This window comes from Eucyclogobius newberryi, unplaced genomic scaffold, assembly GCF_026437365.1.
Source record: "Eucyclogobius newberryi isolate DKJ021-1_F unplaced genomic scaffold, fEucNew1.0.hap1 SCAF_4, whole genome shotgun sequence".
NCBI classification, from domain to species: Eukaryota; Metazoa; Chordata; class Actinopteri; order Gobiiformes; family Gobiidae; genus Eucyclogobius; species Eucyclogobius newberryi.
Genome location: NW_027316056.1, coordinates 2,852,454 through 2,865,530, shown reverse-complemented (window position 1 = coordinate 2,865,530; position 13,077 = coordinate 2,852,454). Strand labels below are relative to the sequence as shown.

The 13,077-nt window shown below is 37.5% G+C and overlaps 1 non-coding gene across 1 annotated transcript; it reads right to left on the bottom strand.

Annotated features, from left to right (window-relative positions):
* Window positions 1-11,774: 11,774 nt before the first annotated feature.
* Window positions 11,775-11,846, bottom strand: trnaa-agc (transfer RNA alanine (anticodon AGC)). Its single transcript has one exon. It is a non-coding gene; the product is annotated as a tRNA-Ala (tRNA).
* Window positions 11,847-13,077: the final 1,231 nt, after the last annotated feature.

The window sequence follows — 13,077 nt, the reverse complement described above, 5'->3', positions numbered from 1 at the left end:
TTCAAAAGCATTTTCACATAATTTGTGTTTTCTGAAGAAACTGCAAGAGATATCTAACCCATACTTTCTGTGCAAGAGGGGCTTGTACATCTGCACAACATGTCTTTTAAAGTTTGAACCTATCTTATTGCATTTTTGAGTTATAACAGTTTTTACTGTTTTATTGCTCCAAAAGCCTTTTCAGCCCATGAACAGTTGTTTGTGAGTTTTCAAAAAAGTGCAAGAGCTATTCAAACCCTTTTTGCTGGGCAAGTAGGACCTGTAAATCTACACAATATATAGTTTAAAGTTTGAGTCTATCATATTAGGTTTTGGATTTATAGCTGTTTTTGTGTCTATTGCTTTAAAAGCATTTTCACATAATTTGTGTTTTCTGAAGAAACTGCAAGAGATATCTAACCCATACTTTCTGTGCAAGAGGGGCTTGTACATCTGCACAACATGTCTTTTAAAGTTTGAACCTATCTTATTGCATTTTTGAGTTCTAGCAGTTTTTACTGTTTTATTGCTCCAAAAGCCTTTTCAGCCCATGAACAGTTGTTTGTGAGTTTTGAAAAAAGTGCAAGAGCTATTCAAACCCTTTTTGCTGGGCAAGTAGGACCTGTAAATCTACACAATATAAAGTTTAAAGTTTGAGTCTATCATATTAGGTTTTGGATTTATAGCTGTTTATGTGTCTATTGCTTCAAAAGCATTTTCACATAATTTGTGTTTTCTGAAGCAACTGCAAGAGATATCTAACCCATACTTTCTGTGCAAGAGGGGCTTGTACATCAGCACAACATGTCTTTTAAAGTTTGAACTTATCTTATTGCATTTTTGAGTTATAGCAGTTTTTACTGTTTTATTGCTCCAAAAGCCTTTTCAGCCCATGAACAGTTGTTTGTGAGTTTTCAAAAAAGGACACGAGCTATTCAAACCCTTTTTGCTGGGCAAGTAGGACCTGTAAATCTACACAATATATAGTTTAAAGTTTGAGTCTATCATATTGGGTTTTGGATTTATAGCTGTTTTTGTGTCTATTGCTTCAAAAGCATTTTCACATAATTTGTGTTTTCTGAAGAAACTGCAAGAGATATCTAACCCATACTTTCTGTGCAAGAGGGGCTTGTACATCAGCACAACATGTCTTTTAAAGTTTGAACTTATCTTATTGCATTTTTGAGTTATAGCAGTTTTTACTGTTTTATTGCTCCAAAAGCATTTTCAGCCCATGAACAGTTGTTTGTGAGTTTTGAAAAAAGTGCAAGAGCTATTCAAACCCTTTTTGCTGGGCAAGTAGGACCTGTAAATCTACACAATATATAGTTTAAAGTTTGAGTCTATCATATTGGGTTTTGGATTTATAGCTGTTTTTGTGTATATTGCTTCAAAAGCATTTTCACATAATTTGTGTTTTCTGAAGAAACTGCAAGAGATATGTAACCCATACTTTCTGTGCAAGAGGGGCTTGTACATCAGCACAACATGTCTTTTAAAGTTTGAACTTATCTTATTGCATTTTTGAGTTATAGCAGTTTTTACTGTTTTATTGCTCCAAAAGCCTTTTCAGCCCATGAACAGTTGTTTGTGAGTTTTCAAAAAAGGGCAAGAACTGTTCAAACCCTTTTTGCTGGGCAAGTAGGACCTGTAAATCTACACAATATATAGTTTAAAGTTTGAGTCTATCATATTGGGTTTTGGATTTATAGCTGTTTTTGTGTCTATTGCTTCAAAAGCATTTTCACATAATTTGTGTTTTCTGAAGAAACTGCAAGAGATATCTAACCCATACTTTCTGTGCAAGAGGGGCTTGTACATCTGCACAACATGTCTTTTAAAGTTTGAACTTATCTTATTGCATTTTTGAGTTATAGCAGTTTTTACTGTTTTATTGCTCCAAAAGCCTTTTCAGCCCATGAACAGTTGTTTGTGAGTTTTCAAAAAAGGACAAGAGCTATTCAAGCCCTTTTTGCTGGGCAAGTAGGACCTGTAAATCTACACAATATATAGTTTAAAGTTTGAGTCTATCATATTGGGTTTTGGATTTATAGCTGTTTTTGTGTCTATTGCTTCAAAAGCATTTTCACATAATTTGTGTTTTCTGAAGAAACTGCAAGAGATATCTAACCCATACTTTCTGTGCAAGAGGGGCTTGTACATCTGCACAACATGTCTTTTAAAGTTTGAACTTATCTTATTGCATTTTTGAGTTATAGCAGTTTTTACTGTTTTATTGCTCCAAAAGCCTTTTCAGCCCATGAACAGTTGTTTGTGAGTTTTCAAAAAAGGGCAAGAGCTATTCAAATCCTTTTTGCTGGGCAAGTAGGACCTGTAAATCTATACAATATATAGTTTAAAGTTTGAGTCTATCATATTGGGTTTTGGATTTATAGCTGTTTTTGTGTCTATTGCTTCAAAAGCATTTTCACATAATTTGTGTTTTCTGAAGAAACTGCAAGAGATATCTAACCCATACTTTCTGTGCAAGAGGGGCTTGTACATCAGCACAACATGTCTTTTAAAGTTTGAACTTATCTTATTGCATTTTTGAGTTATAGCAGTTTTTACTGTTTTGTTGCTCCAAAAGCCTTTTCAGCCCATGAACAGTTGTTTGTGAGTTTTCAAAAAAGGGCAAGAGCTATTCAAACCCTTTTTGCTGGGCAAGTAGGACCTGTAAATCTACACAATATATAGTTTAAAGTTTGAGTCTATCATATTGGGTTTTGGATTTATAGCTGTTTTTGTGTCTATTGCTTCAAAAGCATTTTCACATAATTTGTGTTTTCTGAAGAAACTGCAAGAGATATCTAACCCATACTTTCTGTGATAGAGGGGCTTGTACATCTGCACAACATGTCTTTTAAAGTTTGAACTTATCTTATTGCATTTTTGAGTTATAGCAGTTTTTACTGTTTTATTGCTCCAAAAGCCTTTTCAGCCCATGAACAGTTGTTTGTGAGTTTTCAAAAAAGGACAAGAGCTATTCAAACCCTTTTTGCTGGGCAAGTAGGACCTGTAAATCTACACAATATATAGTTTAAAGTTTGAGTCTATCATATTGGGTTTTGGATTTATAGCTGTTTTTGTGTCTATTGCTTCAAAAGCATTTTCACATAATTTGTGTTTTCTGAAGAAACTGCAAGAGATATCTAACCCATACTTTCTGTGCAAGAGGGGCTTGTACATCTGCACAACATGTCTTTTAAAGTTTGAACCTATCTTATTGCATTTTTGAGTTATAGCAGTTTTTACTGTTTTATTGCTCCAAAAGCCTTTTCAGCCCATGAACAGTTGTTTGTGAGTTTTCAAAAAAGGGCAAGAGCTATTCAAACCCTTTTTGCTGGGCAAGTAGGACCTGTAAATCTACACAATATATAGTTTAAAGTTTGAGTCTATCATATTGGGTTTTGGATTTATAGCTGTTTTTGTGTCTATTGCTTCAAAAGCATTTTCACATAATTTGTGTTTTCTGAAGAAACTGCAAGAGATATCTAACCCATACTTTCTGTGCAAGAGGGGCTTGTACATCAGCACAACCTGTCTTTTAAAGTTTGAACTTATCTTATTGCATTTTTGAGTTATAGCAGTTTTTACTGTTTTATTGCTCCAAAAGCCTTTTCAGCCCATGAACAGTTGTTTGTGAGTTTTCAAAAAAGGGCAAGAGCTATTCAAACCCTTTTTGCTGGGCAAGTAGGACCTGTAAATCTACACAATATATAGTTTAAAGTTTGAGTCTATCATATTGGGTTTTGGATTTATAGCTGTTTTTGTGTCTATTGCTTCAAAAGCATTTTCACATAATTTGTGTTTTCTGAAGAAACTGCAAGAGATATCTAACCCATACTTTCTGTGCAAGAGGGGCTTGTACATCAGCACAACATGTCTTTTAAAGTTTGAACTTATCTTATTGCATTTTTGAGTTATAGCAGTTTTTACTGTTTTATTGCTCCAAAAGCCTTTTCAGCCCATGAACAGTTGTTTGTGAGTTTTCAAAAAAGGACAAGAGCTATTCAAACCCTTTTTGCTGGGCAAGTAGGACCTGTAAATCTACACAATATATAGTTTAAAGTTTGAGTCTATCATATTGGGTTTTGGATTTATAGCTGTTTTTGTGTCTATTGCTTCAAAAGCATTTTCACATAATTTGTGTTTTCTGAAGAAACTGCAAGAGATATCTAACCCATACTTTCTGTGCAAGAGGGGCTTGTACATCAGCACAACATGTCTTTTAAAGTTTGAACTTATCTTATTGCATTTTTGAGTTATAGCAGTTTTTACTGTTTTATTGCTCCAAAAGCCTTTTCAGGCCATGAACAGTTGTTTGTGAGTTCTGAAAAAAGTGTAAGAGCTATTCAAACCCTATTTGCTGGGCAAATAGGACCTCTAAATATACACAATATATAGTTTAAAGTTTGAGTCTATCATCTTAGGTTTTGGAGTTATAGCTGTTTTTGTTATTATTTCTTCAAAAGCATTTTCAGACAATTTGTGAGTTCTGAAGAAAATACAGGAGATTTCAAACCCATAGCTTCTGAGCAAGAAGAGATTGTATATCCTGCAAAACATATATTTTAAAGTTTGAACTTATCATATTGCATTCATGAGTTATAGCAGTTTTTACTGTTTTTATTGCTCCAAAAGCCTTTTCAGCCCATGAACAGTTGTTTGTGAGTTCTGAAAAAAGTGCAAGAGCTATTCAAACCCTATTTGCTGGGCAAGTAGGACCTGTAAATCTACACAATATATAGTTTAAAGTTTGAGTCTATCATCTTAGATTTTGGAGTTATAGCCGTTTTTGTTATTATTTCTTCAAAAGCATTTTCAGACAATTTGTAAGTTCTGAAGAAAATACAAGAGATTTCTAACCCATACTTTCTGTGCAAGAAGGGCTTGTACATCTGCACAACATGTCTTTTGAAGTTCGAACTTATCATATTGCATTTTTGAGGTATAGCAGTTTTACTGTTTTTGTTGCTCCAAAAGCCTTTTCAGCCCATGAACAGTTGTTTGTAAGTTCTGAAAAAGCATAAGAGCTATTCAAACCCTATTTGCTGGGCAAGTAGGTCCTGTAAATCTACACAATATATAGTTTAAAGTTTGAGTCTATCATATTAGGTTTTGGATTTATAGCTGTTTTTGTGTCTATTGCTTCAAAAGCATTTTCACATAATTTGTGTTTTCTGAAGAAACTGCAAGAGATATCTAACCCATACTTTCTGTGCAAGAGGGGCTTGTACATCTGCACAACATGTCTTTTAAAGTTTGAACCTATCTTATTGCATTTTTGAGTTCTAGCAGTTTTTACTGTTTTATTGCTCCAAAAGCCTTTTCAGCCCATGAACAGTTGTTTGTGAGTTTTGAAAAAAGTGCAAGAACTATTCAAACCCAATTTGCTGGGCAAGTAGGACCTGTAAATCTACACAATATATAGTTTAAAGTTTGAGTCTATCATATTAGGTTTTGGATTTATAGCTGTTTTTGTGTCTATTGCTTCAAAAGCATTTTCACATAATTTGTGTTCTCTGAAGAAACTGCAAGAGATATCTAACCCATACTTTCTGTGCAAGAGGGGCTTGTACATCTGCACAACATGTCTTTTAAAGTTTGAACCTATCTTATTGCATTTATGAGTTATAGCAGTTTTTACTGTTTTTATTGCTCCAAATGCCTTTTCAGGCCATGAACAGTTGTTTGTGAGTTCTGAAAAAAGTGTAAGAGCTATTCAAACCCTATTTGCTGGGCAAATAGGACCTCTAAATATACACAATATATAGTTTAAAGTTTGAGTCTATCATCTTAGGTTTTGGAGTTATAGCTGTTTTTGTTATTATTTCTTCAAAAGCATTTTCAGACAATTTGTGAGTTCTGAAGAAAATACAGGAGATTTCAAACCCATAGCTTCTGAGCAAGAAGAGATTGTATATCCTGCAAAACATATATTTTAAAGTTTGAACTTATCATATTGCATTCATGAGTTATAGCAGTTTTTACTGTTTTTATTGCTCCAAAAGCCTTTTCAGCCCATGAACAGTTGTTTGTGAGTTCTGAAAAAAGTGCAAGAGCTATTCAAACCCTATTTGCTGGGCAAGTAGGACCTGTAAATCTACACAATATATAGTTTAAAGTTTGAGTCTATCATCTTAGATTTTGGAGTTATAGCCGTTTTTGTTATTATTTCTTCAAAAGCATTTTCAGACAATTTGTAAGTTCTGAAGAAAATACAAGAGATTTCTAACCCATACTTTCTGTGCAAGAAGGGCTTGTACATCTGCACAACATATCTTTTGAAGTTTGAACTTATCATATTGCATTTTTGAGTTATAGCAGTTTTACTGTTTTTGTTGCTCCAAAAGCCTTTTCAGCCCATGAACAGTTGTTTGTGAGTTTTGAAAAAAGTGCAAGAACTATTCAAACCCAATTTGCTGGGCAAATATGACCTGTAAATCTACACAATATATAGTTTAAAGTTCGAGTCTATCATATTAGGTTTTGGATTTATAGCTGTTTTTGTGTCTATTGCTTCAAAAGCATTTTCACATAATTTGTGTTTTCTGAAGAAACTGCAAGAGATATCTAACCCATACTTTCTGTGCAAGAGACAACATGTCTTTTAAAGTTTGAACCTATCTTATTGCATTTTTGAGTTATAACAGTTTTTACTGTTTTATTGCTCCAAAAGCCTTTTAAGCCCATGAACAGTTGTTTGTGAGTTTTGAAAAAAGTGCACGAGCTATTCAAACCCTTTTTGCTGGGCAAGTAGGACCTGTAAATCTACACAATATATAGTTTAAAGTTTGAGTCTATCATATTAGGTTTTGGATTTATAGCTGTTTTTGTGTCTATTGCTTCAAAAGCATTTTCACATAATTTGTGTTTTCTGATGAAACTGCAAGAGATATCTAACCCATAATTTCTGTGCAAGAGGGGCTTGTACATCTGCACAACATGTCTTTTAAAGTTTGAACCTATCTTATTGCATTTTTGAGTTATAGCAGTTTTTACTGTTTTATTGCTCCAAAAGCCTTTTCAGCCCATGAACAGTTGTTTGTGAGTTTTGAAAAAAGTGCAAGAGCTATTCAAACCCTTTTTGCTGGGCAAGTAGGACCTGTAAATCTACACAATATATAGTTTAAAGTTCGAGTCTATCATATTAGGTTTTGGATTTATAGCTGTTTTTGTGTCTATTGCTTCAAAAGCATTTTCACATAATTTGTGTTTTCTGAAGAAACTGCAAGAGATATCTAACCCATACTTTCTGTGCAAGAGACAACATGTCTTTTAAAGTTTGAACCTATCTTATTGCATTTTTGAGTTATAGCAGTTTTTACTGTTTTATTGCTCCAAAAGCCTTTTCAGCCCATAAACAGTTGTTTGTGAGTTTTGAAAAAAGTGCAAGAGCTATTCAAACCCTTTTTGCTGGGCAAGTAGGACCTGTAAATCTACACAATATATAGTTTAAAGTTTGAGTCTATCATATTAGGTTTTGGATTTATAGCTGTTTTTGTGTCTATTGCTTTAAAAGCATTTTCACATAATTTGTGTTTTCTGAAGAAACTGCAAGAGATATCTAACCCATACTTTCTGTGCAAGAGGGGCTTGTACATCTGCACAACATGTATTTTAAAGTTTGAACCTATCTTATTGCATTTTTGAGTTCTAGCAGTTTTTACTGTTTTATTGCTCCAAAAGCCTTTTCAGCCCATGAACAGTTGTTTGTGAGTTTTCAAAAAAGTGCAAAAGAGTTATTCGAACTCTTTTTGCTGGGCAAGTAGGCCCTGTAAATCCACACAGTATATAGTTTAAAGTTTGAGTCTTTCATATCAGGTTTTGGATTTGTAGCTGTTTTTGTGTCTATTGCTTCAAAAGCATTTTCAGATAATTAGTGTGTTCTGAAGAAACTACAAGAGATATCTAACCCATACTTTCTGTGCAAGAGGGGCTTGTACATCTGCACAACATGTCTTTTAAAGTTTGAACTTATCCTATTGCATTTTTGAGTTATAGCAGTTTTTTCTGTTTTATTGCTCCAAAAGCCTTTTCAGCCCATGAACAGTTGTTTGTGAGTTTTGAAAAGAGTTCAGGAGCTATTCGAACCCTTTTTGCTGGGCAAGTAGGACCTGTAAATCTACACAATATATAGTTTAAAGTTTGAGTCTATCATATTAGGTTTTGGATTTATAGCTGTTTTTGTGTCTATTGCTTCAAAAGCATTGTCAGATAATTTGTGTGTTCTGAAGAAACTACAAGAGATATCTAACCCATACTTTCTGTGCAAGAGGGGCTTGTACATCTGCACAACATGTCTTTTAAAGTTTGAACTTATCCTATTGCATTTTTGAGTTATAGCAGTTTTTACTGTTGTTATTGCTCCAAAAGCCTTTTCAGCCCATGAACAGTTGTTTGTGAGTTCTGAAAAAAGTACAAGAGCTATTCAAACCCTATTTGCTGGGCAAGTAGGACATGTAAATCTACACAATATATAATTTAAAGTTTGAGTCTATCATCTTAGGTTTTGGAGTTATAGCTGTTTTTGTTATTATTGCTTCAAACGCATTTTCAGACAATATTTGAGTTCTGAAGAAAATACAAGATATTTCTAACCCATACTTTCTGAGCAAGAAGGGCTTGTACATCTGCACAACATATCTTTTAGAGTTTGAACTTATCATAAAGCATTTTTGAGTTCTAGCAGTTTTTACTGATTTTATTGCTCCAGAAGCCTTTTCAGCCCATGGGCAACCGGAGCTTGTACATCCTGTCCTCCTCTGTCCTGTCCTTTCCTCCACTGTCCTGTCCTCCTCTGCCCTGTCCTCCTTTGTCCGGTCCCCTCTGTCCTGTCCTGTCCTCCACTGTCCTGTCCTCCTCTGCCCTGTCCTCCTCTGTCCTGTCCTCCTCTGTCCTGTCCTGTCCTCCACTGTCCTGTCCTCCTCTGCCCTGTCCTGTCCTCCTCTGCCCTGTCCGGTCCTCCTCTGCCCTGTCCTCCCCTCTCCTGTCCTCCACTGTCCTGTCCTCCTCTGCCCTGTCCTCCTCTGTCCTGTCCTCCTCTGTCCTGTCGTGTCCTCCACTGTTCTGTTCTCCCCTGTCCTCCTCTGCCCTGTCCTGTCCTCCTCTTCCTTGTCCTCCTCTGCCTTGTCCTCCTCTGCCCTGTCCTCCTCTCTCCTGTCCTCCTCTCTCCTGTCCTCCTCTGTCCTGACCTCCTTTGTCCCACCCACTCGTGTCCCCACCACCTCTCCTCGTGAGCCCTTGGGTGAGTATAACTACATAAATGTGTTCATGTGTTCCTTGGTTTGTGTGGAGTCACACAGTCACACCGTGTAGAGGAGCAGTCACTTCTGTTTCATTTCATGTCTTTTCCTTTAGCAGTGGCTGAAGAGGACGCGCTGGAGAGGGCAATGTTCAGCATCCCCGTCCAAACAACACGTGGATGTGTGTAATGTGTCTGTAACGCTTTAGCTCCATTTTGGATGTACCATGTGTTAAAAAGGTTTGTCTTTTATTCCAGCCGTGTCTGCACCAGTCGCTGCTGAGGTCCACCATCCTCAGGTTTACAGAAGTTCACACACAGATGTCCTGCCATGAAGGACACTTTGGGACACGTTCTGTCCTGTGCATGAGTTCAGTTGTTCCTGACCCTGTTCAGGTCCTGCTCTGAATTCATGCATCTGTGATGAGAGTAAGTCATATTATCTGGTGTTCAATATGAATGAGTGAGTGCTTCTTCTGCTCATTCACACTAACATTGCTAAATAAAACAGCAATTTAAACTTACTTACGATATAAACAACAGGTCAAATATAAGTGTGCGTTGTTACTAACGGCTAAATATGACTCATTATGATTCTTCTTCTCTTACAGCAGCTGCACAGTCCAAACAGACTGTTCTGGAGGAATCACAGGACGGTAAAAGCTTTTACTTGTTGCTTGTAAGATCAAAGTTGATCAAACGTATCATATATTTCTTTCCTCTCTTCAGCTGTTGCAAATGTGCTGCCCCTTAAGCCTCCAGTGCCACTTCAACAGGAGTTGAGGTTTGTTCTGCCCGAGTCTGGAAGTACTTCAGCTCCAGGTCTGACATTTTAATAGAATAATCTAAACAAACATAAACCTATATTGTGGTGTTTTGGTTGTTTCAGATGCAGCTCGTCCCACACATTCTGCATCTGATGCTCCTGGAGAAGAGAGAACCCAAAGTGAGTGAGCTCCATGTGTGTCTGTCACAGTAAAACGATCACAGAGTGAACAGATGAATGCTTCATGCTGACTGTAGTTTGACAGCCAGTGCAGTGGTTCTAAATGTGTGTCATGTGTTGTATTTGATGTGCACACGTGTTGTGAATGCTTATCACTAAAACATTCATCTGTTTTGTTCTGTAGTTCCTCCTCCAGTGAAGCTTCAGCCCGCAGTCGTCATCAACAGGCCGCCTCCCCCTCGACTGCCCCTGAGCCAATCAGCCAACAGCGCGCCACACCCGACCACAAAACTACATATTTCTCATTACATAAAACATCACATCAAATTATTAAATGCATCATCCTCACTCAACAAAGCTGGAGCAAACACAGACACTCTGGCAGCAACCACCACAACTCTGCCTGTTGTCACCACGACACCTGTCGTCCACCACGACACCTGTCGTCCACCACGACACCTGTCGTCCACCACGACACCTGTCGTCCACCACGACACCTGCCACAGTGAAGCGTCCTCCTCAGACCATCACCTCGTCTCCTCCTACAGCTCAGACCATCACCGTCTCTTTCTCAGGACGCCCTGAGCAGCAGCAGCAGCAGCAGCCCAGAAGAAACCCTTTAAGGACTTTGTGGACACAGAGTTCTTCCAGAGGGAGCTGGAGGCCACAAGACAGAGAGTGGAGGAAAAGATGCAGCAGAAGAGGAAGAGAGAGGAGTCATCTGCCCCAGGGAGAACGTGCAGGTTCTGCCCCAGGGAGAACGTGCAGGTTCTGCAAACTGGAGCTGAAGCAGGCCCTCACAGTCACAAATCCACACATACTTCCCTGGACTGTATATATCTTTATATTTAATGTAAATACTACTGTCAAGTAATGAATGCTGTCTGAAGTGTAAATGAATAAAACTTAATATTTCTGGTATTTTCCCTGTCAATAAATATTCTTAAAAGTATATGTTATTGTGTTTTCTTTCCAATATAACAATACAACAGTATTCTATACATGGTTGAGATATCATATCATTAATAATATGAGTAAATGTTTTATTTCTCTGCAGAACATAAACTGAACACAAATAGTACAGTTCAGTGCTGCAGTGTTAGAGATATGATAGTGTGACCTCTGACCCCTGCGGACTAAACACCTAGAGTTTTCTGACTAGTTTCTGACCCACGCCAAGTTTATTTATGCAATCAGAAGGTGTGACGTGGGTAAATCTCTTAAGGTGAAGCAGAAATCACTATTTGTGATCAATTTGTGATTTTATTAATATTGCAAATCAGTCCCAGCAGCTGCATGTGAGTCCTTCTCATGATCTGACCTTTTAACAAGTGCAAACTGGCACACCAACTCATAAACTTTATACATTTAATGTTTGAACTCATAAACTTTATACATTTAAAGTTTGAACTCTTAAACTTAATACATTTAAAGTTTTGATCCTTTGAAACATTCTTCTTCTTCTTCTCTTAAGATGAATTTGTGAACAACACAAATGTCTGCATTCTGTTTGGTTGGCCTTCATCACAGTGGCACATGGCACACAGGCTTATCCTGATTGGCTGGCGCTCTTGGATGCCCACTATCCATGTTTGGTCGGTCTGGAGATACTGGGGATTGAACCCAGGACAACAACCATGCTAAGCATGGGCTCTACCACTGAGCTACATCCCCTTTTCTAAGTAAAAACGATAGAATGGACCAAAACGGAACAGATATGATGGCTTAGAACACAAACAGTGATCGGATAGAAAATTCAAGAATAAATTCCTCTTTCACTGGTAATGACACAAAGGTCTGTGCCATTGTTACTTTACTTACACTTTTTGTGTGTTACAGTTACTTCTTTGGTCTGATCACCCAGTCCACAAGTGTTCCTGTACCTATATATTCACAAATCAAGCACTGTTAAGCAGGTGACGTCCTTTGCTGGTCAAGGGGAAGAGAAAGGTATGTTTCCGGCAGGGTTCAAAGAAATATGAAGCAATTCCAATAGATTTTTTGCCCATTGGCTTGTCCACCTGGCCACCGCAATACTGCATCTTTGGAAAATTACTGTGAAATCTTGAGACATATTAAAAATCAAGGTATGCTTGTCCAGTCAAGCATTGCTGGAAAACATGTCTGATCCCAAATGAACAAAGGTATGCGCTCTACCACTGAACCACTTTGTCATAGATGCATGGAAAAACAAAAAGTTGATTTCAAAATGTTGCGCCTGAATGGATGCCATGTTTCATAGCCTCTCTTGACACCCATCCAGACTTATTGTACTTGTATATGTTTTATAAGTGCTGCAAGATTCAACCGTAATGTGGGACTGGGAGTTTGCACTTAAGCTTGAGTTTGAGCATCTATCTCGGCATCAGATGACAATAAACCTACACTATACCATACATACACTTTTACTGACAGATATTTCAAGGTATCTAACAATCACTGAGTTATAATTTGGCAGGGTGACAGTGCACAATGGATTTATAGTTTTTTTAAGCTTGTGGATGAAATGTTGATTTTTGAATATCCATTAGCCAAAGAGTGACGCTATGATTTATACTGGTCAAAGCACTGAATGGTCTAAACTTACCAAATATTTGCTTCTGACATCCATTAGGCCACTGTGGATGTCAGAAGTGTTGACATGGCATATTAAAGTCAAGGTCTCTGAAATCCCTTTCAGTGTAATGGCCCGTTCAGACCGGTGCGGCAAAAGCGTCCAGTTTACATTCAAAGTCTATGTAAACGCGCGTCAAGCACCTCCTGCGTTTTTGCGGCGCGGCTTCCGCTTATTTGCGGCGCGATTCGCCGAGGAGCGCGGCGAGGCGGGCGCGCTTTTGCGTTTTCCGCTCGAGACGCTTTGACGGGCGTATAAGCATCAATGCATCAAAACGGTTCGCCGCAAATA